Genomic DNA, 19,718 nt, shown 5'->3' on the forward strand with positions numbered 1-19,718 from the left:
TCCCGAGCGGAGGTCAGCTCCGTATCTCAACGCCCCGGGGCCGATTGCTTCTCGAGCCCTCGTACCAGCATTGCCGGCGTCCCCATCGCACGTCACCTGCTCGTGTGTGTGTTTGTGTGTTTGCTGCGTGATATAATAACCCGCCCGCCCCCCACTCCCTCAAGCTTGCGATAACGCCGACAAAAAAAGGTCTCTCGTTTAAGAGCGGAGAAGGGATAAGTGGCGGCGTGGTGTCAGACGCAGCAGGCACTGCACCTCACGCCCCCATCACACCCCCCCCCCCCTAACCACCGCAACGTCGTCGCATTTCGCCCGATTGTGTTTTCGTTGTTAGTTCAAAGGTATACGCCTACCCCCCCTCTACCCCCCCATACCCCCCACAAGTCCTCTGCTGCTGTGAGGATGACATAAGGCGCTTGTTGTGATCGGCGCGTGCCCTCCAGATGCCCTGTTTCTCATCTGTCAGGCTGGCTCGTATAAATAAGAGCGGACTTCCGAGTTAATCAGATGGCCCTAAACAAATATGGACATCGAGGTATAACAGCCATTCGTGCAATGAAGCTATACGTAACAACGTTTGCACCGTCGGATATAATCGCGGATGCAAATCGCGTTGTCTATTTGTCATTGTGAAGGCGATGCCCATGAGCTGCTGCTTTCAGTAACCTGGAAAGGGCATCGTGCTGCGGGAATGCAATGCATTGTTGGCTAGGTACGGTGCGAAAGAAGTTCAACATACAGCCGGCTCCGCGCGAGTTCATTGCGGGGACGCCACGGTGGTGAGATGTTAACTCCCTCGCCTGGTCTGCAGGAGATCGTAGGTTCGATCCCGAACCTGACGATTGCTGTATATTAGCAGTGTGCATGCCTCTCTCTTCCCGTTTGCTCGCGTGTCTCCTGCGGTTCCCCCCCCCCCTCCACATTTAGAAATCGACGGCACGCGTTCGGAGCGTTCGGCTGCCGTGGATGTCCACGTGACAAGCCCCTTCGTTTGAGCTATCATTTGCGATTGCCAGGTCGCTTCTGAACAAGAGCTATACAGCTCAGTGATAGGCCTTACACGGCATAGCTAAAAGTAGTCTTAGTTTTAATAGGTTATAGAACGCGGCCACACGGAGCTCGCGAGCGCGCATGCGCACGTGCGCGCGCCGTCGAAAGTGATCGCTTCCAGCGCAGACAAGTATCCGAAGCAGAGGCAAATTCATCTGTTGCCCCCTTTATTGTTTTGAGGCAATTGCAGGGAATCTTTAAATGTGGTGTGGTTGGAAGGGGTTATTTCATGAACTCTTTATCATCGCCCCGTCAAATTTTAATGCGTGAAAACCCTGCAACCGCAGTGCGCAAGGCGATTAATTATTGAGCATTCTGGGAGTAGTGCATTGGCGTGCATTAATTATGCAGCTTTGGGAACGGTCCAGCGTGAGGCGGGACAAAAGTTAAATACCTCGGCACAAAGCGCTCGGCGGTTAGGGGACGTTATTTACGACTGCGAGTTCGGCCGAGGCAGAGAGAGAGAGAGAGTCCGGCGACAGGGCCACTGATGCCGCGCCGAGTGCAGCATCAGCAGGACCAGGTGGCGACTCCCAGCGCAGGTAGTGGATGCAGCTCCCGCAATTGCTTTGCTCTCCGTTGGTGGCAGGGGAAGGCATTGCACTCGAGGGAAGTGCCCGAGAGAGCCGCCACCCCCGTCACCGTTGAAAGTTGTTGTTTTTTTGTCCCTATCCCCTTTCCACGCTGGCGGTCAAACTTCCGGGAAGTAGCAGCCACAGCTTTAACGTCACCGCACGCGATCTTACGATCTACTGACCGTGGCCGTGCCCATTTTATACTGCTGGGGGTGGACGGGGGACGAGAGGTGGGAGGAGGAGGAGGAAGGGGGTGTGTAAGAAAGTTGTTGTTTAGGGAATGGCGGTGTTTAAAGGCGGTTGCACGACACGACGAGGCGCGCGTACGCCGATGAGATCGTGGCGCTGGCGCACAGAGAGGGCGGGAGGAGGAGGCGTGCGGAGTGAAGTGGCCACGCCGCCGAGGGGTTAAGTGAGCGCGCAGCGCGCGTGCAGTGCGGGGAGGGGAGGGAAGTCCCGGGGCCGGGTGAGCGCGTCAGCGGGGGAGACCCTGGGCCACGAGGATGCGGTGTGGGTGGGTGTGGTGGTGGTGGTGGGGGGGACGGCCCCATTTATGAAGCCCTTTAATTAAAGCACGCGCACGCCACGCGCTCGGCCCCCATCACCGGATTGTCCGCTCGCGACACCTCCGCGGGCCACACGTGGAGACGATTAATCAGGGCCGCCCTCCGTGGCCTTGAGGCTACTTACGGTCAAACGGCGCCGTTGTAAATGCTTTTTTTTCGTATTGTTATTAAACAAAGACGTTTCCACGCAGGCGATTCCCATTCCCCTTGGTGAATTGACAACACACGGCTCATATAAATTGGAATTCATAACCGCAATCACTTTTATAACGTTATCATTTACAGTCAGTGCAAATTGCACTTGGCATGCACTTGTAGTTCATTTCAAATCCGTTTGCTTCATTTGAAACCAGAGTCCGGTTGAGACTAAAGGAGTCTCTTGCAAGGAAGACTCCGTTCTCAATGAAATGCAGCGAATATGCGAACAGTCGCGACACCATCGACACCGTGGCAAATGAAATGTTCCACACCCTTCGCAACGTTAAGCGGCGTAGAGTTCAGAAAGCCCCCGTCCCGTTGCCTCGTTCACCACCAACCACGCTGCGTGAGTCACGCGGCGGTCACCACCCTCGTGACGTTGAGGGCCCTCACCGCTTTCTCGCGTCTCGGTGTTAGCCCAGCGGCGGCGGTGGCGCGAGTGACTCGAGCCTCGTGGCCCTTTTGTTGGGGAGGCCCACCACCACACCACCACCCCACCACCACCACCCCACCACCACACCACCACCCCACCACCACCACCCCACCACCGCCAACCCACCACCACACCACCACCACCACACCACCACCCCACCACCGCCACCCCACCACCGCCACCCACCACCACCCACCGCCACCCCACCACCACACCACCACCCCACCACTACTGCGTCCCCACCACCGCCATCCCACCACCACCCCACCACCACCACCCCACCGCCACCCCCCCACCACCGCCACCCCCCCACCGCCACCTCCCCCCCACCACCACCCCACCATCCCACCACCACCACCACCCCACCACCACCACCCCACCACCGCCACCCCCCCACCGCCACCTCCCCCCCACCACTACCACCCCACCACCGCCACACCACCACCCCACCACCACCACCACCGCCACCCCCCCACCGCCACCTCCCCCCCACAACTACCACCCCCCACCACCGCCACCCCCCAGGGCTGCCCGTGGGAGGAGGCTCCATGCTGAGTTCTCGTGTCAGCCGCCGCCGTCTGGAGCTGCGTACCCCCTCTCTGGGTGGCCCCAGGCAGCAGCGTTGGGGAGATAAGATCACGGCGGTTGTCCAGCCGGTGTCTGGTTGTTGTTGTGGTTTTTTTTCTCCTCCCAGAGAAAGATTTGTGGGCTGAGAATTACCGCAACGAGCGGTGACCTTGTGTGTAACAATTTAAATTTGACAGAACACATGTCAGCCTTACCATTGATTTCATATTTTCGAGCCATGACGGATTGTCCGTGGGTTCAGAAAGGATCCTTACTCTGCAGGCTCTCCGGCGCTGTAATGAACCTTCGGCTCTACATTGCGTTAATAGACCGTGGGTGTAGCGAACAGTTAATACAACACAAAATTCAAATAAAATGTAGATGATGGGATAATTAAAAAAAGAAAATGGGTTCTCAAGGGCATTGCTTTTCAATAAATGTCGCAATGACGTGGCATCGTTTTGCCATCAATGGTTTCCCCTCCTCTCATTGCTGAGAAGTGTCCTTTTTTAATGTATTTTTTTAATGCGCGCACCTGCATAGTATTGTAAGTGTCCAGAATTAATTCGGGCGAAGTGGATGGGAGTTGAGAAACGCAACAGAGTTTGGGGGACAGGGAGTAGAACCTCTAGGAGAGTAGAACCTCTAGGGGAGTAGAACCTCTAAGGGAGTGGAACCTCTAGGGGAGTGGAACCTCTAAGGGAGTAGAACCTCTAGCGGAGTGGAACCTCTAGGGGAGTAGAACCTCGAGGGGAGTGGAACCTCTAGGGGAGTAGAACCTCTAGGGGAGTGGAGCCTCTAGGGGAGTGGAACCTCGAGGGGAGTAGAACCTCTAGCGGAGTGAAACCTATAGGAGAGTAGAACCTCTAGGGGAGTGGAACCTCGAGGGGAGTAGAACCTCTAGGGGAGTGGAACCTCGAGGGGAGTAGAACCTCTAGGGGAGTAGAACCACTAGGGGAGTAGAACCTCTAGGGGAGTAGAACCTCTAGGGGAGTGGAGACTCGGAGGAGACCCTCTAGGGGAGTAGAACCCCTAGGGGAGTGGAGACTCGGAGGAGACCCTCTAGGGGAGTGGAACCTCTAGGGGAGTGGAGACTCGGAGTGGAACCTCTAGGGGAGTGGAACCTCTAGGGGAGTGGAACCTCTAGGGGAGTGGAGACTCGGAGTGGAACCTCTAGGGGAGTGGAACCTCTAGGGGAGTGGAACCTCTAGGGGAGTGGAACCTCTAGGGGAGTGGAGACTCGGAGGAGACCCTCTAGGGGAGTGGAACCTCTAGCGGAGTAGAACCTCTAGGGGAGTGGAACCTCTAGGGGAGTGGAACCTCTAGGGGAGTGGAACCTCTAGGGGAGTGGAGACTCGGAGGAGACCCTCTAGGGGAGTGGAACCTCTAGGGGAGTGGAACCTCTAGGGGAGTGGAACCTCTAGGGGAGTCGAGACTCGGAGGAGACCCTCTAGGGGAGTGGAACCTCTAGCGGAGTAGAACCTCTAGGGGAGTGGAACCTCTAGGGGAGTGGAACCTCTAGGGGAGTGGAACCTCTAGGGGAGTGGAGACTCGGAGGAGACCCTCTAGGGGAGTGGAACCTCTAGCGGAGTAGAACCTCTAGGGGAGTGGAACCTCTAGGGGAGTGGAACCTCTAGGGGAGTGGAACCTCTAGGGGAGTGGAGACTCGGAGGAGACCCTCTAGGGGAGTGGAACCTCTAGGGGAGTGGAACCTCTAGGGGAGTCGAGACTCGGAGGAGACCCTCTATGGGAGTAGAACCTCTAGGGGAGTGGAGACTCGGAGGAGACCCTCTAGGGGAGTGGAACCTCTAGGGGAGTGGAGACTCGGAGGAGACCACCAGCGTTGGCCTGAGAGCCATTCCCTTAGACACGCTGACAGCAGCAGCACCTCGCCCTCGGATCGCTCACCCCCCCCCATCCCCTAAAAGCCGCAGAGTCACTCCGCTAAATTGCTGCCCCCCCCCCCACGTCGCCTGATCACATCCGCACAAATAAACCTTGAACTCCGCCCCGCCCCCACCGTGGGCGTGTGGCTGACCTGGTGGAAGGTGACAAACATTGACACAACAAGAGTCAAGCAGGAGGGGGGGGGGAAACCCGTCCCCCTCCCCCCATTGTATTCCCCCTGCGCGGTTATTGAAGGACCTCTCGCTGTATACATCGTGGCGTGTGTGCAGTGGGGGGGGGCACGGGGGGAGGGGGGCCGCGGAGGGAGTGGGGGTGTGGGGGAGGGGCGGGGGGGGAGGTGCTACGGGGGGGGGGGGGGCGTAGGGGGGAGGGTCCACGGGGGGGGGAGGGGGCTCTCCACAGTTTACCGGTAAATTTACTTGGCCTGGAATGACCGCACGCCCGCAAGCTATTGATTTTCAGGCGAGGCTGATGAAGGAAATTGGGAGGATCCGTTAAAAAATAGAGGTGGGGGGGAACTGAAATGGATTTTCCAAAAGGAGGACGGGAGCGGTGTGGCACCTTGTTTTATTCTTCTTATGTGTTTCTTATGTGTGTGTCATCTCTTGTGTGTTTGTCATCTCTTGTGTGTTTGTCATCTCTTGTGTGTTTGTCATCTCTTGTGTGTGTCATCTCTTGTGTGTTTGTCATCTCTTGTGTGTTGATCATCTCTTGTGTGTTTGTCATCTCTTGTGTGTTTGTCATCTCTTGTGTGTTTGTCATCTCTCGTGTGTTTGTCATCTCTTGTGTGTTGATCATCTCTTGTGTGTTTGTCATCTCTTTGTCATCTCTTGTGTGTTTGTCATCTCTTGTGTGTTTGTCATCTCTTGTGTGTTGATCATCTCTTGTGTGTTTGTCATCTCTTTGTCATCTCTTGTGTGTTTGTCATCTCTTGTGTGTTTGTCATCTCTTGTGTGTTTGTCATCTCTTGTGTGTTTATCATCTCTTTGTCATCTCTTGTGTGTTTGTCATCTCTTGTGTGTTTGTCATCTCTTGTGTGATTGTCATCTCTTGTGTGTTTGTCATCTCTTGTGTGTTTGTCATCTCTTGTGTGTTTGTCATCTCTTGTGTGATTGTCATCTCTTGTGTGTTTGTCATCTCTTGTGTGTTTGTCATCTCTTGTGTGTCATCTCTTGTGTGTTTGTCATCTCTTGTGTGTTTGTCATCTCTTGTGTCTTTGTCATCTCTTGTGTGTTGATCATCTCTTGTGTGTTTGTCATCTCTTTGTCATCTCTTGTATGTTTGTCATCTCTCGTGTGTTTGTCATCTCTTGTGTGTTTGTCATCTCTTGTGTGTTTGTCATCTCTTGTGTGTCTATCATCTCTTGTGTGTTTATCATCTCTTGTGTGTTTGTCATCTCTTGTGTGTTTGTCATCTCTTGTGTGTCTGTCATCTCTTGTGTGTTTATCATCTCTTGTGTGTTTGTCATCTCTTGTGTGATTGTCATCTCTTGTGTGTTTGTCATCTCTTGTGTGTTTATCATCTCTTGTGTGTTTGTCATCTCCTGTGTGATTGTCATCTCTTGTGTGTTTGTCATCTCTTGTGTGTTTATCATCTCTTGTGTGATTGTCATCTCTTGTGTGTTTGTCATCTCTTGTGTGTTTATCATCTCTTGTGTGTTTGTCATCTCTTGTGTGTTTGTCATCTCTTGTGTGTTCATCATCTCTTGTGTGTCATCTCTTGTGTGTTTGTCATCTCTTGTGTGTGTGTCATCTCTTGTGTGTTTGTCATCTCTTGTGTGTTTGTCATCTCTTGTGTGTTTGTCATCTCTTGTGTGTTTATCATCTCTTGTGTGTTTGTCATCTCTTGTGTGTGTGTCATCTCTTGTGTGTTTGTCATCTCTTGTGTGTTTATCATCTCTTGTGTGTTTATTATCTCTTGTGTGTTTGTCATCTCTTGTGTGTTTATTATCTCTTGTGTGTTTATTATCTCTTGTGTGTTTGTCATCTCTTGTGTGTGTGTCATCTCTTGTGTGTGTGTCATCTCTTGTGTGTTTGTCATCTCTTGTGTGTTCATCATCTCTTGTGTCATCTCTTGTGTGTTTGTCATCTCTTGTGTGTGTGTCATCTCTTGTGTGTTTGTCATCTCTTGTGTGTTTGTCATTTCTTGTGTGTGTGTCATCTCTTGTGTATTTGTCATCTTTTGTGTGTTTGTCATCTCTTGTGTGATTGTCATCTCTTGTGTGTTTATCATCTCTTGTGTGTTTGTCATCTCTTGTGTGTGCGTGTCATCTCTTGTGTGTTTGTCATCTCTTGTGTGTTTGTCATCTCTTGTGTGTTTGTCATCTCTTGTGTGTTTATCATCTCTTGTGTGTTTGTCATCTCTTGTGTGTGTGTGTCATCTCTTGTGTGTTTGTCATCTCTTGTGTGTTTATCATCTCTTGTGTGTTTATTATCTCTTGTGTGTTTATTATCTCTTGTGTGTTTGTCATCTCTTGTGTGTGTGTGTCATCTCTTGTGTGTGTGTCATCTCTTGTGTGTTTGTCATTTCTTGTGTGTTTGTCATCTCTTGTGTGTTTATTATCTCTTGTGTGTTTGTCATCTCTTGCGTGTGTGTCATCTCTTGTGTGTTTGTCATCTCTTGTGTGTTTGTCATCTCTCGTGTGTTTGTCATCTCTTGTGTGTTTATCATCTCTTGTGTGTTTGTCATCTCTTGTGTGTTTGTCATCTCTTGTGTGATTGTCATCTCTTGTGTGTTTGTCATCTCTTGTGTGATTGTCATCTCTTGTGTGTTTGTCATCTCTTGTGTGTTTGTCATCTCTTGTGTGTTTGTCATCTCTTGTGTGTTTGTCATCTCTTGTGTGTTTATCATCTCTTGTGTGTTTATCATCTCTTGTGTGTCATCTCTTGTGTGTTTGTCATCTCTTGTGTGTTTATCATCTCTTGTGTGTCTGTCATCTCTTGTGTGTTTGTCATCTCTTGTGTGTTTGTCATCTCTTGTGTGTTTGTCATCTCTTGTGTGTTTGTCATCTCTTGTGTGTTTATCATCTCTTGTGTGTTTGTCATCTCTTGTGTGTGTGTCATCTCTTGTGTGTTTGTCATCTCTTGTGTGTTTATCATCTCTTTGTCATCTCTTGTGTGTTTGTCATCTCTTGTGTGTTTGTCATCTCTTGTGTGATTGTCATCTCTTGTGTGTTTGTCATTTCTTGTGTGTGTGTGTCATCTCTTGTGTGTGTGTCATCTCTTGTGTGTTTGTCATCTCTTGTGTGTTCATCATCTCTTGTGTCATCTCTTGTGTGTTTGTCATCTCTTGTGTGTGTGTCATCTCTTGTGTGTTTGTCATCTCTTGTGTGTTTGTCATCTCTTGTGTGTGTGTCATCTCTTGTGTGTTTGTCATCTTTTGTGTGTTTGTCATCTCTTGTGTGATTGTCATCTCTTGTGTGTTTATCATCTCTTGTGTGTTTGTCATCTCTTGTGTGTGCGTGTCATCTCTTGTGTGTTTGTCATCTCTTGTGTGTTTGTCATCTCTTGTGTGTTTGTCATCTCTTGTGTGTTTATCATCTCTTGTGTGTTTGTCATCTCTTGTGTGTGTGTGTCATCTCTTGTGTGTTTGTCATCTCTTGTGTGTTTATCATCTCTTGTGTGTTTATTATCTCTTGTGTGTTTATTATCTCTTGTGTGTTTGTCATCTCTTGTGTGTGTGTGTCATCTCTTGTGTGTGTGTCATCTCTTGTGTGTTTGTCATCTCTTGTGTGTTTATTATCTCTTGTGTGTTTGTCATCTCTTGTGTGTGTGTCATCTCTTGTGTGTTTGTCATCTCTTGTGTGTTTGTCATCTCTCGTGTGTTTGTCATCTCTTGTGTGTTTATCATCTCTTGTGTGTTTGTCATCTCTTGTGTGTTTGTCATCTCTTGTGTGATTGCCATCTCTTGTGTGTTTGTCATCTCTTGTGTGATTGTCATCTCTTGTGTGTTTGTCATCTCTTGTGTGTTTGTCATCTCTCGTGTGTTTGTCATCTCTTGTGTGTTTGTCATCTCTTGTGTGTTTGTCATCTCTTGTGTGTTTGTCATCTCTTGTGTGTTTGTCATCTCTTGTGTGTTTATCATCTCTTGTGTGTTTATCATCTCTTGTGTGTCATCTCTTGTGTGTTTGTCATCTCTTGTGTGTTTATCATCTCTTGTGTGTCTGTCATCTCTTGTGTGTTTGTCATCTCTTGTGTGTTTGTCATCTCTTGTGTGATTGTCATCTCTTGTGTGTTTGTCATCTCTTGTGTGTTTGTCATCTCTTGTGTGTCATCTCTTGTGTGTTTGTCATCTCTTGTGTGTTTGTCATCTCTTGTGTGTTTGTCATCTCTTGTGTGTTTATCATCTCTTGTGTGTTTATCATCTCTTGTGTGTCTGTCATCTCTTGTGTGTTTGTCATCTCTTTGTCATCTCTTGTGTGTTTGTCATCTCTTGTGTGTTTGTCATCTCTTGTGTGTTTGTCACCTCTTGTGTGTTTGTCATCTCTTGTGTGTTTGTCATCTCTTGTGTGTTTAGCATCTCTTGTGTGTTTGTCATCTCTTGTGTGTTTGTCATCTCTTGTGTGTTTGTCATCTCTTGTGTGTGTTTGTCATCTCTTGTGTGTGTGTCATCTCTTGTGTGTTTGTCATCTCTTGTGTGTTTGTCATCTCTTGTGTGATTGTCATATCTTGTGTGTCATCTCTTGTGTGTTTGTCATCTCTTGTGTGTTTGTCATCTCTTGTGTGTTTGTCATCTCTTGTGTGTTTGTCATCTCTTGTGTGTTTGTCATCTCTTGTGTGTCTGTCATCTCTTGTGTGTTTGTCATCTCTTGTGTGTTTGTCATCTCTCGTGTGTTTGTCATCTCTTGTGTGTTTGTCATCTCTTGTGTGTTTGTCATTTCTTGTGTGTTTGTCATCTCTTGTGTGTTTGTCATCTCTTGTGTGTCTGTCATCTCTTGTGTGTTTGTCATCTCTCGTGTGTTTGTCATCTCTTGTGTGTTTGTCATCTCCTGTGTGATTGTCATCTCTTGTGTGATTGTCATCTCTTGTGTGTTTGTCATCTCTTGTGTGTTTGTCATCTCTTGTGTGTTTGTCATCTCTTGTGTGTTTGTCATCTCTTGTGTGTTTGTCATCTCTTGTGTGTTTGTCATCTCTTGTGTGTTTGTCATCTCTTGTGTGTTTGTCATCTCTCGTGTGTTTGTCATCTCTTGTGTGTTTGTCATCTCCTGTGTGATTGTCATCTCTTGTGTGTTTGTCATCTCTTGTGTGTTTGTCATCTCTTGTGTGTTTGTCATCTCCTGTGTGTTTATCATCTCTTGTGTGTCTGTCATCTCTTGTGTGTTTGTCATCTCTTTGTCATCTCTTGTGTGTTCATCATCTCTTGTGTGTTTGTCATCTCTTGTGTGTTTGTCATCTCTTGTGTGTTTATCATCTCTTGTGTGTTTGTCATCTCTTTTGTGTTTGTCATCTCTTGTGTGTTTGTCATCTCTTGTGTGTTTGTCATCTCTTGTGTGTTTGTCATCTCTTTGTCATCTCTTGTGTGTTCATCATCTGTTGTGTGTTTGTCATCTCTTGTGTGTTTGTCATCTCTTGTGTGTTTGTCATCTCTTGTGTGTTTGTCATCTCTTGTGTGTTTGTCATCTCTTGTGTGTTTATCATCAGCCGGGCCCGCCTGTGGGGGGCCCGACGCAGCCTCCTCCATCCAGCCCACCCCGCCCGCCACAGACCCCCATCAAGCTGCATCATTCCCCCACCCCGCCATCCTCTTGAGCGACGCACCAACAGCCACCCCCTCGGCAGCCCCGCCAACACCCCACCGCCAACACCCCACCCACCACCTCGCCGCCTCCTCCCTCCTCCTCCTCCGTCTCCCCCAACCACTTTGCCTGGGAGCCCCCCCCCCCTCTCGCCCGCCCAGCGCTGTGGACCAATGGCATCGCGGGGGTGGGGGGGGTCGTTATGGCTGCTGTGGCGCGCGCCGCAGCGCGGGGCGAAGTGAGTGCTCGCTTGGCCGCTGTCCAGCTGCTGTGTGCGCACTTTAATTTAGTGTCCTGTTTACCGCCGCCGCCGCCGCCGTGTTTGCTCAGTAATTACGGAGGTTCACGCGGGGTGCTCTCGCTATACCCGCGGTGCTCTCGCTATACCCGGGCGCTGCAGAGCGGGCCGCGGGCGGTGGAGCTGGCTGGGTGCGCGGCTTCGCGCACGACGCAGCGAGGGGGTCCTGCGGGGAGGTCGCGCGGCCCCACGCGCCGGCCCGTGACGCCGAGGGTGAGTCGGTGTGCGTGGAGTGGTGGGAGGGGGGGGGTGAGGTGAGGTTCGAACGCAGTCGTGGACCGCCGAGGTCTCAGCCGCCGCTTGCCGCTGGCGGCTGAGACGGCGGCGGGAGCGTCTCAGTTTGGGGGTGGAGAGGTGGAGAGGGGACCGGGCGAGCAGGCGGTTGCCGCACGACGCTTGTTGCTGATGTTTGTTTGTTTTTACACAGCGGGCAGCCCCTCTGCCGAATTGTTTGCTGAAGTGCGTCGCCTAATTGAGTTTGTTTTTTTTGTTGGTCCGTTTTGCCGGATTTGTGTGTCAGAGGTGACTTTCCTTCGCCGCTGAGTTACCTCCTCGCCCGGCGCGTTGTGTGGCTGTAATCGTTCAGTGGGACTGACGAGAGAAGTCGTGAGGACGTTCGCTGATTCAGTGGTCATGGACTGTCGATGGCACAGCGTTGCCCTGTTCACGCCCATTGCTGCTGTTGTGCAAAATACTTTACCCCGCATGGCGTTGTCGGGAAATGTGCGATTACTTTCTGTTCGTAAATGATTTCGGTAATGGGTCTGATAATTGTGTTCCGACAGCAACCTCCTGCTTCGTTGATGATGCTCCAGAGTTATTTCATAGGACGGTGGGGCGGGGGGAGGGAGTCCAGGAGCTAGCGCCCCATTTTTCACACTGCCAAGGGGCAGTACATGAAATTATCTCGGTTATGGATTGATGCCTCAATTATTCTCGAATTGGAAGACAAAAATAACTGGCGTGGAGAATTGCAGACTCACCTGCTCCCTATTGCACTTCAATTGCTCATGGAACTTCACTGGGAACAGAATAGTGGGGAATCGAGAGACCAAACCGTTCCATGGAAGCGAGCATAGTTCCGCAAAGGGTGTTTTGTCCCATCCCCATCGACGATATTCAAACTGTCAATCAGATCTCGACGAAACTAAGGAATATTAGAGTACTATGCCCTGGTCTTTGTGGCTTCTAAATAAAAGGCGTTTGCCTTCGGTGGATATGGGTACAGCCTTCCAAGCTCTCACAAACTAAGCCCTAAATAGAAAATTATAATTATTTTTTTTGCAGACTGAAGCAACTACAGTGAACTTGCAGGAAGCGAGTAGGCTGATAAACATCAGAAGGGGAACCCCAAAAGTAAGACACACACACTCTCTCCCCGTATTCATGGCGACCTTGGAAGAGATATATATTTTTTTACCAACATTGTAGCGGAGTCATTGAGGCATAAATGGAGGAAATATTAAACACCTCCGAATGACCGATGACGCGTCACCGTAGCAAGCAATGAAAAATGAATTGCGGGCTATTACTGAAGACCGTAACTTAATATCGAGCCTGCATTTGAGATAAATTCGGACAAAGCAAAAGTCACGTAGGCCAACGGGTTCGCTGAACAAATGGATGTATTTGTTGGAAGGAGGCAACTGGAACACGCGTGGGAGGGTGAATCTCGCGAGCAATTATTGAAGGGGGGGGGAACAAGGGACGAATTAATTCAATGAAGACATTGCCAGAGTAAGTAGGAGTCCCTTTTTGTCGTGTAAAAATGTAACTTGATAATGAAATGCCACGTAGCAATGTGCGTTAAGGAGACTGTCTTAATCATTGCATTTTACCTGCCAGTGCGCATGGATCATATAAGCGCGTACATTGACAAACAAAACGCAAACAGAAACTGAAAATCCATAATAAAGGTTTTTGGTTTAGATCGCGTTATTTATAAATGAAACTGATAAAAAAAAAACCCGCAAAGAAGCGCGGATAGGTGGACGCTTTGTGAGTTCTCAGCGAGAGAAAGCAGAGAGTACGGATCGCAGAAGAGATGCATATTACGCACCGAATATTAATCTTTAAGGAAACAAACGGGCTGGGCTAGGACGGCTCGCAAAGAAAGATCGCTACGACGGATTGCTAAGGGCAGATCGCGATGACGGATTGCTGGGACATGTCGCGAGGACACGTCGTCACTACATTCGCGAGCCGATGCTCAAGAGCACTGACGGCTTGGATGCCCAAGGATGAAACACGCCCGACAGCACGCACATCGTGGAGACGGAGCAGTGCACAGGAGCGAGATGGATCGCTGCATCGCCCGTCTATGAGGGGTGGCGACAAATTGGGGAGCCCTTCGGCTCGTAATGGATCGATCTTTCTTGATGGATGTACATATGTGGAACTTCTTTCGCACCGTACGTAGCCAACCGTGCTAATCGGAAGCGCGATGATGATGATGCTGGGGGTGTATGCTGTATCTAGTCAGATGGTTTGTGTACGGAGAAAAAGGAAATTCTATTTTCGAGCAGCTTTCGGAGTGTCGGGGTGGGGAGGCGGGGGGTGAGCACTCGCGGGAGTGCCCGTGCCAAACGTTGCTGAAGTCCCGGCCGTGTTTGCCCGAGAGGACACGTGGTGGCGCGTTGACTGGCGCCGCGCGATCGCCACTCCTCTCGTCGTGCCCGAGAGCTCCGTAGCCTCACAGCCGGCTTGCCCCCTCCCCCCTCGTCCGTCAAAGACGATTCCTATTTCAGCGTCTCTCCAGTCGATCGTCTGCCGCCTCTGTCGAGTGCCCCACGTGCCCACGGCCCACACGCAACACAAACATCATCATCACCACGTCACCGCACGGAACAACTTTATTCTGGCTAATGAGAAGGCAATGAGTCACCATCGCTTGTGCGCTGAGTAATTAGCGGCTCGTTTCGAAATTTACATTCTGGACGGTTTTTTTCCATCGTTCACCGTTTCCCCCCCCCGTCGAGCCATCTGTAGGCCGTGCATGGAGCACCACGTGGAATTGAAGTATGTCTTTGTGAAAGCCACTGCTGCGAGCGCCTTAGAGCTTGCTCGTGTGACCGGGTCGAGAGGACTTTCTTCACAATTATGGCTAATCCGCCTGATGACGCTGGTTGTTGCGATCACCAGCGAAACGTCAAGAGTCATTGCAAATGTTGTGGCTTTGCTCTCCAACACACCGGTGCGCTGGTAGTAACTAATTGGCACGTTTTGTTTACGTGATCAACCTCACCGAGTGGCTGTGTCGGGTGGTGGTGGGTTTAACGACGCATTTATATTTTACGCGATCGAACCCAACAAGGCCTTATCCATATCGCCCCTCATCCGGCAGATGCCGATCGCCCGTGGAATCCGGAATTCTATGGCGTGCGCCTGTGGACCCGTCCGCTATAAACGGTTGTTTTTCTGCGAGCCTTATTCTTAGCCTCTTCAATTCAGCCAAGACACGATCTACTTCGTACACGAGCCCCCAGAGACGCGCACCAGGGTACATGCTGTGTTCACGACCGCATCGCCCCCGTAAAGCCACGCGTGAGCTGGCGCGCGTGCCAGGGGTCCTTGTTTTGCAGACGAATCCTAAGGCACGCGCGTTGTTCAGATCCTCCCAAGTCTGCTCGTCCGTCGATCAGTGACGGCCGTTCGGGAGGCTGGCAGCGAGGGGGGGGGGTCTCGGCGCCCCCGCCGCTACCCCCCCCCGCCGCGCTCGCTTCCGTAGCGTGGGGAACGCGCGCTTCACCGCGATGCGCGCCACGCGCGCGTGCGTGCTGCGTGTATGCTGCGTGTGTGTGTACGTGTGTGTGTGGCCTCCAGTTTAACAGCAGAGGTCTCACTCCGAATCAGTCGAGCGGCAATATATTTTCATCGGTTGCGTAACGCTATGTGGAAGCTACCTGGTCTGTCGCTCCGCACTAAGCTTCAGGTCTTCTCGGCCACGGTCATTCCCTCCCTTCTCTACGCTTGCGAAACGTGGACCCCCCTAATGGAACATCTTCGCTGGTTAGAAACATTTAGGCTAGCCTGCCTACGATCCATCCTGGGTTTAACCAGGCTGGATTGTGTGAGGAGCTCACAAATCCTTGAAAGATCTGGGCAAGGTCCCATCGGTGAGCTCCTCCGGCAGGCAAGGCTGCGTTGGCTGGGTCATGTAGCCCGCATGCCCAGCCACCGCATGCCGAAACAGCTTTTGTTAGGCCGGATAGAGGGGGCTAAACGGGCGCGGCACGGGCTAGAGAAGAGATGGAGTGATGTGGTACAGGAGGACGTGGAGCTGAGTGGACTTGACGATGACTGGTATCAGCGGTGTCAAGATCGGCCTCTGTGGAGGAGGCTCGTGAAGGACGCTACTGGGCAGTTGGAGGCAGTCGCCCTCCAACAACAACGGAGGGCGGAGGAGCGACGCTCACAACAACGAGCAGAGCGCCGGGTGGCTAAAGCACAGCAGGTTGGCACAGTAGGGGGCACAGGTGGTGCATCAGCCAGTCATCTCAGTCGACCCGTGGCACCTGGGTCTGCCCCGTGACCTCCTGCCAGCGGGCGTTCGACACTTCACGTGGCCTCAAGGTGCACATGTCCTGGCACAAGCGTCGTGGTGACGTCACCGCCACTTAGTGGCGAATGGCGGTTGTTGTTGTTGTGGCCTCAAGGTGCACATAGCCTGGCACAAGCGTCGTGGTGACGTCACCGCTTAGTGGCGAATGGCGGTTGTTGTGTGCTGCTTGTGTGTTGGGGCCGCGTGTTGTGTGTACGTGTGTGTGTGCTGCGTGTTTACGTGTGTACGTGTGTGTACGTGTGTGCGTGTGTGCCGCGTGTTGTGTGTGTGCCGCGGGGTTGTTTGTGTGTATGTCGTGTGTGTGCTGCATGTGCGTGTGTGCCGCGTGTCGTGCGTGTGTGTGCCGCGTGTGTGCCCTACGCTATTCGACGCGACGTGACTGTCACACATGTTGCATACTCTGTGCTTGTGTGCGTGCGTGCGTGCGCGCGCGCTTGCAAGCGATGCCCGTTTCTGCGCCGTGCGGCACGGTGCAGCGTTTGCCGCGTGCCGCGAGCACATCTTCGCCGTCCGCACCACACGTCTGCCTCGGTGTGAGTCGGCCCCGACGAGCCAGCTGCTGTGCACAGCGCTCGATGGGTGTCCGGCGCGCCCAAAGCCGGCGGTCGTGGCAAGGGCCCCCGCTTGGTGCGCCTGCGCCGCTCGTGCTCACGCGGTGGTAGCGCAGTGACGCCCATTCAGCAAGGCCACGAGTTCCGCTGCCCGTGCGTGGGTTCTAAAGTTCGGCAACAAAAAAAATATAACGGATCGCAGAAGCCACCCGCGGGGCTTTGCCGCGAGTATCCGCGCACCGTCCTGGCCACCTTCGGTAACTTTTCAGCCCGACCTCCCACCGCTGCCGAGCCCACCCCTAAGTGATTTCGCAGCTCCGCGCGAGGTCTCGCTTCGCCGCGATGGAGCCATTATCCATTGTCCCGAGCTCTACCCCCCCCCCCGCCGCTGTCTTTGCCTTCGCCAGCCAGGCTCGCAAGCGATTGCTTATTTATTTAACAACCTGTCTGCTCGATGGCCTCGTTCGGCCGACCTGCGCTGCTCGGTCGGACCTCGGAGGTCAGCCTCTGCGTCGAGGATCATGTCCGAGGGACCCCCGGTTTTTTTGCATCTGGATCCACGCGGCGCTGTGACTCGTAACAATACTTTCTTTTTAAATGAATGGTGTCCTACAAACGACGTGAGCTGTAATCTGCGCGCGGCGCTTCGTGCATGAAGCTGATTTTGGGAGGGTGGGGGGTGGTGGGCGCGGTAAGTGAAGCGTCTCCCGCAAGCTCCCACGCCGCCCGTCGGAACCACCCGGCGCTGCTGCCGGATGGCCCCTCTTGACCGCCAGATCGCCGGCGTGGCCGCCGCCGCCGCCACCACCGCGGGGATCCGCCCGTCGTGAGCGCGCGCGCGCGCGCGCTGTACAGTGGGGCGGCGTTCAGTCCCCGACAATGCTAATTTAATTGCTGTGAAATTGGACGCAGCACCGTGGGGTTTCCACCACCCCCCACCCCCCACCTCTAATTGTGACAGATGACACGGCAGCGCCGTCTGACGTTTCTTCCTCGCTTGCGTCGTGTCCGAGTGGCCCGGCGCAGGTTTGAGCAATCGCGGTGATGATGACCGACACGGCAATCCCGTTCCGTATGCTAAGTGTGTGGTCCCGCGTCCCTGTGGTTTGTGAGGGGATTGTTCGGTGTGCTGCTTTTGTGTTTACAGACAAGGCAGCGTCCATCTGCCCCACATTCTCATTGCCACGCTCTTGGCCGGTCGACGCTTCTTGACTAACTATGTTGGCGATCCCCCCCCAAAAAACCCCAAAACCTGTATTATGCTTGTTGACGATGGTGATGGAAGTATCGTTCATCCGTTGTTTCCAGCCTGAACTTGTTGGGCATCTGAAATTAAGCGCACTGGCTCTTCCACTGCTGAGGGATTTACTGGTAGTGCTGTCTGCCCTATTCGTGTTATTTTCATTAATATTGTTACTTCGCATTTTTTCAAAAAGGGACTCTAATATTGATATTTAATATAATGAAGACGGAAGCTTGTGTTGCCTCCGAAACGTCGTGATTTAATTTAGTTGTTTCCATTTATTTTATTTTACCCACGTGACTTTACCGAAAAGACAAAGAATATGAATCCTTGCGGTCACGAAAGCTTCAAATCTAGAATCTAATATTATTTTTGTGCAAGGTCTTGCCAAGTTTGCTGTTGCCAATTACTCAATCCCAATGGAGTAATTTGCCAGTAGTTATCCAGCAGTGAAACGTATTGGCCAAGAGCAATGACATTATAAGAAACCAGAGAACCTGGAGGAAACCCACGCAGACCAAAGGGAGAACAAAGAAACTCCACACAGAGAGGCACCCGAGTCAGGAATCGAACCCAGGCAGATTGTTGCCGTGAGGCGTGAGGGTCACCACTTCGCCCACCTCCCTGGGCGTTGCGTAAAAGGCGTCGCTGTCCTTGGGGGGCTCGAAGAGGGCCCGTCACAGCGCAGCGGCGCACCGCTCCCGGCCGGATGCCTCCGCGCCTGTGGCGTAGAAATCTCTGCAGGCCCCGCCGTGCCGTTACCCCCCCGAGAGAGTCGCGTTCGCAGCGCGAGCCGCTGGGCACAGGTGGTGCGGACGTCTTCTCGTGGACCGAGGAGGCCTGTCCGGTTGACTGTGGTGGCGATGTGAAGGGTAGCGGGGGCCCCTGAGTGTTCGCCCGGGGCGGGCCTCCCTCTACGTCGGACGGGGAGAGCGAATCGTTGAGTCACCGGTTGACCCGGCTGGATGTGACCCAGGGCCGAAGCGAATCCCCATAATGGCCAGGCGGCGCACGTAAGCGCGCGGAGTCGTATTTGCCAACCTCGCCAGACGTAGCGAACGCGCGTTCCGTACTAGATGTGAAACGCGATACACGCACACACACACACATCTCCGCGGGCCCATGTCACCCCAACCTTCGGTGGCGGTGGCTTGCACTCGCCGCACGAATCTGCGCAGCCGGTTTTGTCCCATGATTAACTTCCCATCCTGCGACGAATGGAGACGTTTATCGGTGGAGAAGCTCCGAGGTTTTAACGAGGTGGGCTCGCCGCTTGGCTCCCCGTCAGCACGAGGTGTCTGCGGTGGCCGCCACCAGCACCGCGTCGCTCGCTCCTCGCCCTCTCCTTCCAAGGCTCTCGCTGCCCAGATTTGTGTCTCATGCAGTTTGAGCACTCTCCGTCAAGGCAGTTTACTTAACCAACATCAAGTGGAACTGACAACAAAACTGAAACCTTTTTACGAGGATTCATGTCTGCATTAACCACAATACCTGCAGTCAAAATGCAAACAAAAAACATACTATGGTAATATATTGTGGTTAATGCAGACATGAATCCTCGTAAAAAGGTTTCAGTTTTGTTGACAGAAAAAAAGGGGAAAAACCCTATTATTACATTTTGGTACTGGCAAAGGAGGTCTAATGGAGTGGATCTGAGTTAACTTTCACTGCAAGGCTCGGAAACTCCCCGTCAAGGCAGTTTCTTTTTTTTACTTAACCACCATCAAGTGGATCTGAGTTAACTTTCATCGCCTGCCAGGACATTGGATCTTGCTGTAAACATTGTCTGCGCGCTGTTGCAATGATTGTAAAAGCTCAGTTGCTGTTTGCGCAACCAAAGGCGGCTGTGGCGGTTGCGGTGGTGGTGGTGTTGCGGTTAGCGCACTGCTGCGTTACGAACCTGCTGACCCGGATTCGAGTCCCACTCACGGCCAACACCGGTGACGATTATCTGAAAAGCTCTGGGCGTCCCCTAGCTCAACTCAGCCTCAAATGAGTACCTGGTGCGTTGTGTAAACATCGCCACTCGGCAGA

The 19,718-nt window shown here is 52.1% G+C and overlaps 1 protein-coding gene across 2 annotated transcripts in view; it reads left to right on the forward strand.

Annotated features, from left to right (window-relative positions):
* Positions 1 to 19,718, forward strand: part of RARB (retinoic acid receptor beta) — a 192,096-nt gene that overhangs the window by 81,760 nt on the left and 90,618 nt on the right. Inside the window, exon 1 of one of the 2 annotated variants that reach the window (XM_032965368.2) lies at positions 11,232 to 11,542. The exons of the other annotated variant lie outside the window; for it this stretch is intronic. The gene's annotated coding sequence lies outside the window, so the exon portion shown is untranslated. Of the gene's footprint in view, positions 1 to 11,231; positions 11,543 to 19,718 lie in introns of those variants that run through there. 2 annotated transcript variants of the gene reach the window in all.

Source organism: Petromyzon marinus, chromosome 34, assembly GCF_048934315.1.
Source record: "Petromyzon marinus isolate PM22_M1 ecotype Great Lakes invasive population chromosome 34, UKy_Petmar_22M1.pri1.0, whole genome shotgun sequence".
NCBI lineage: Eukaryota > Metazoa > Chordata > Hyperoartia > Petromyzontiformes > Petromyzontidae > Petromyzon > Petromyzon marinus.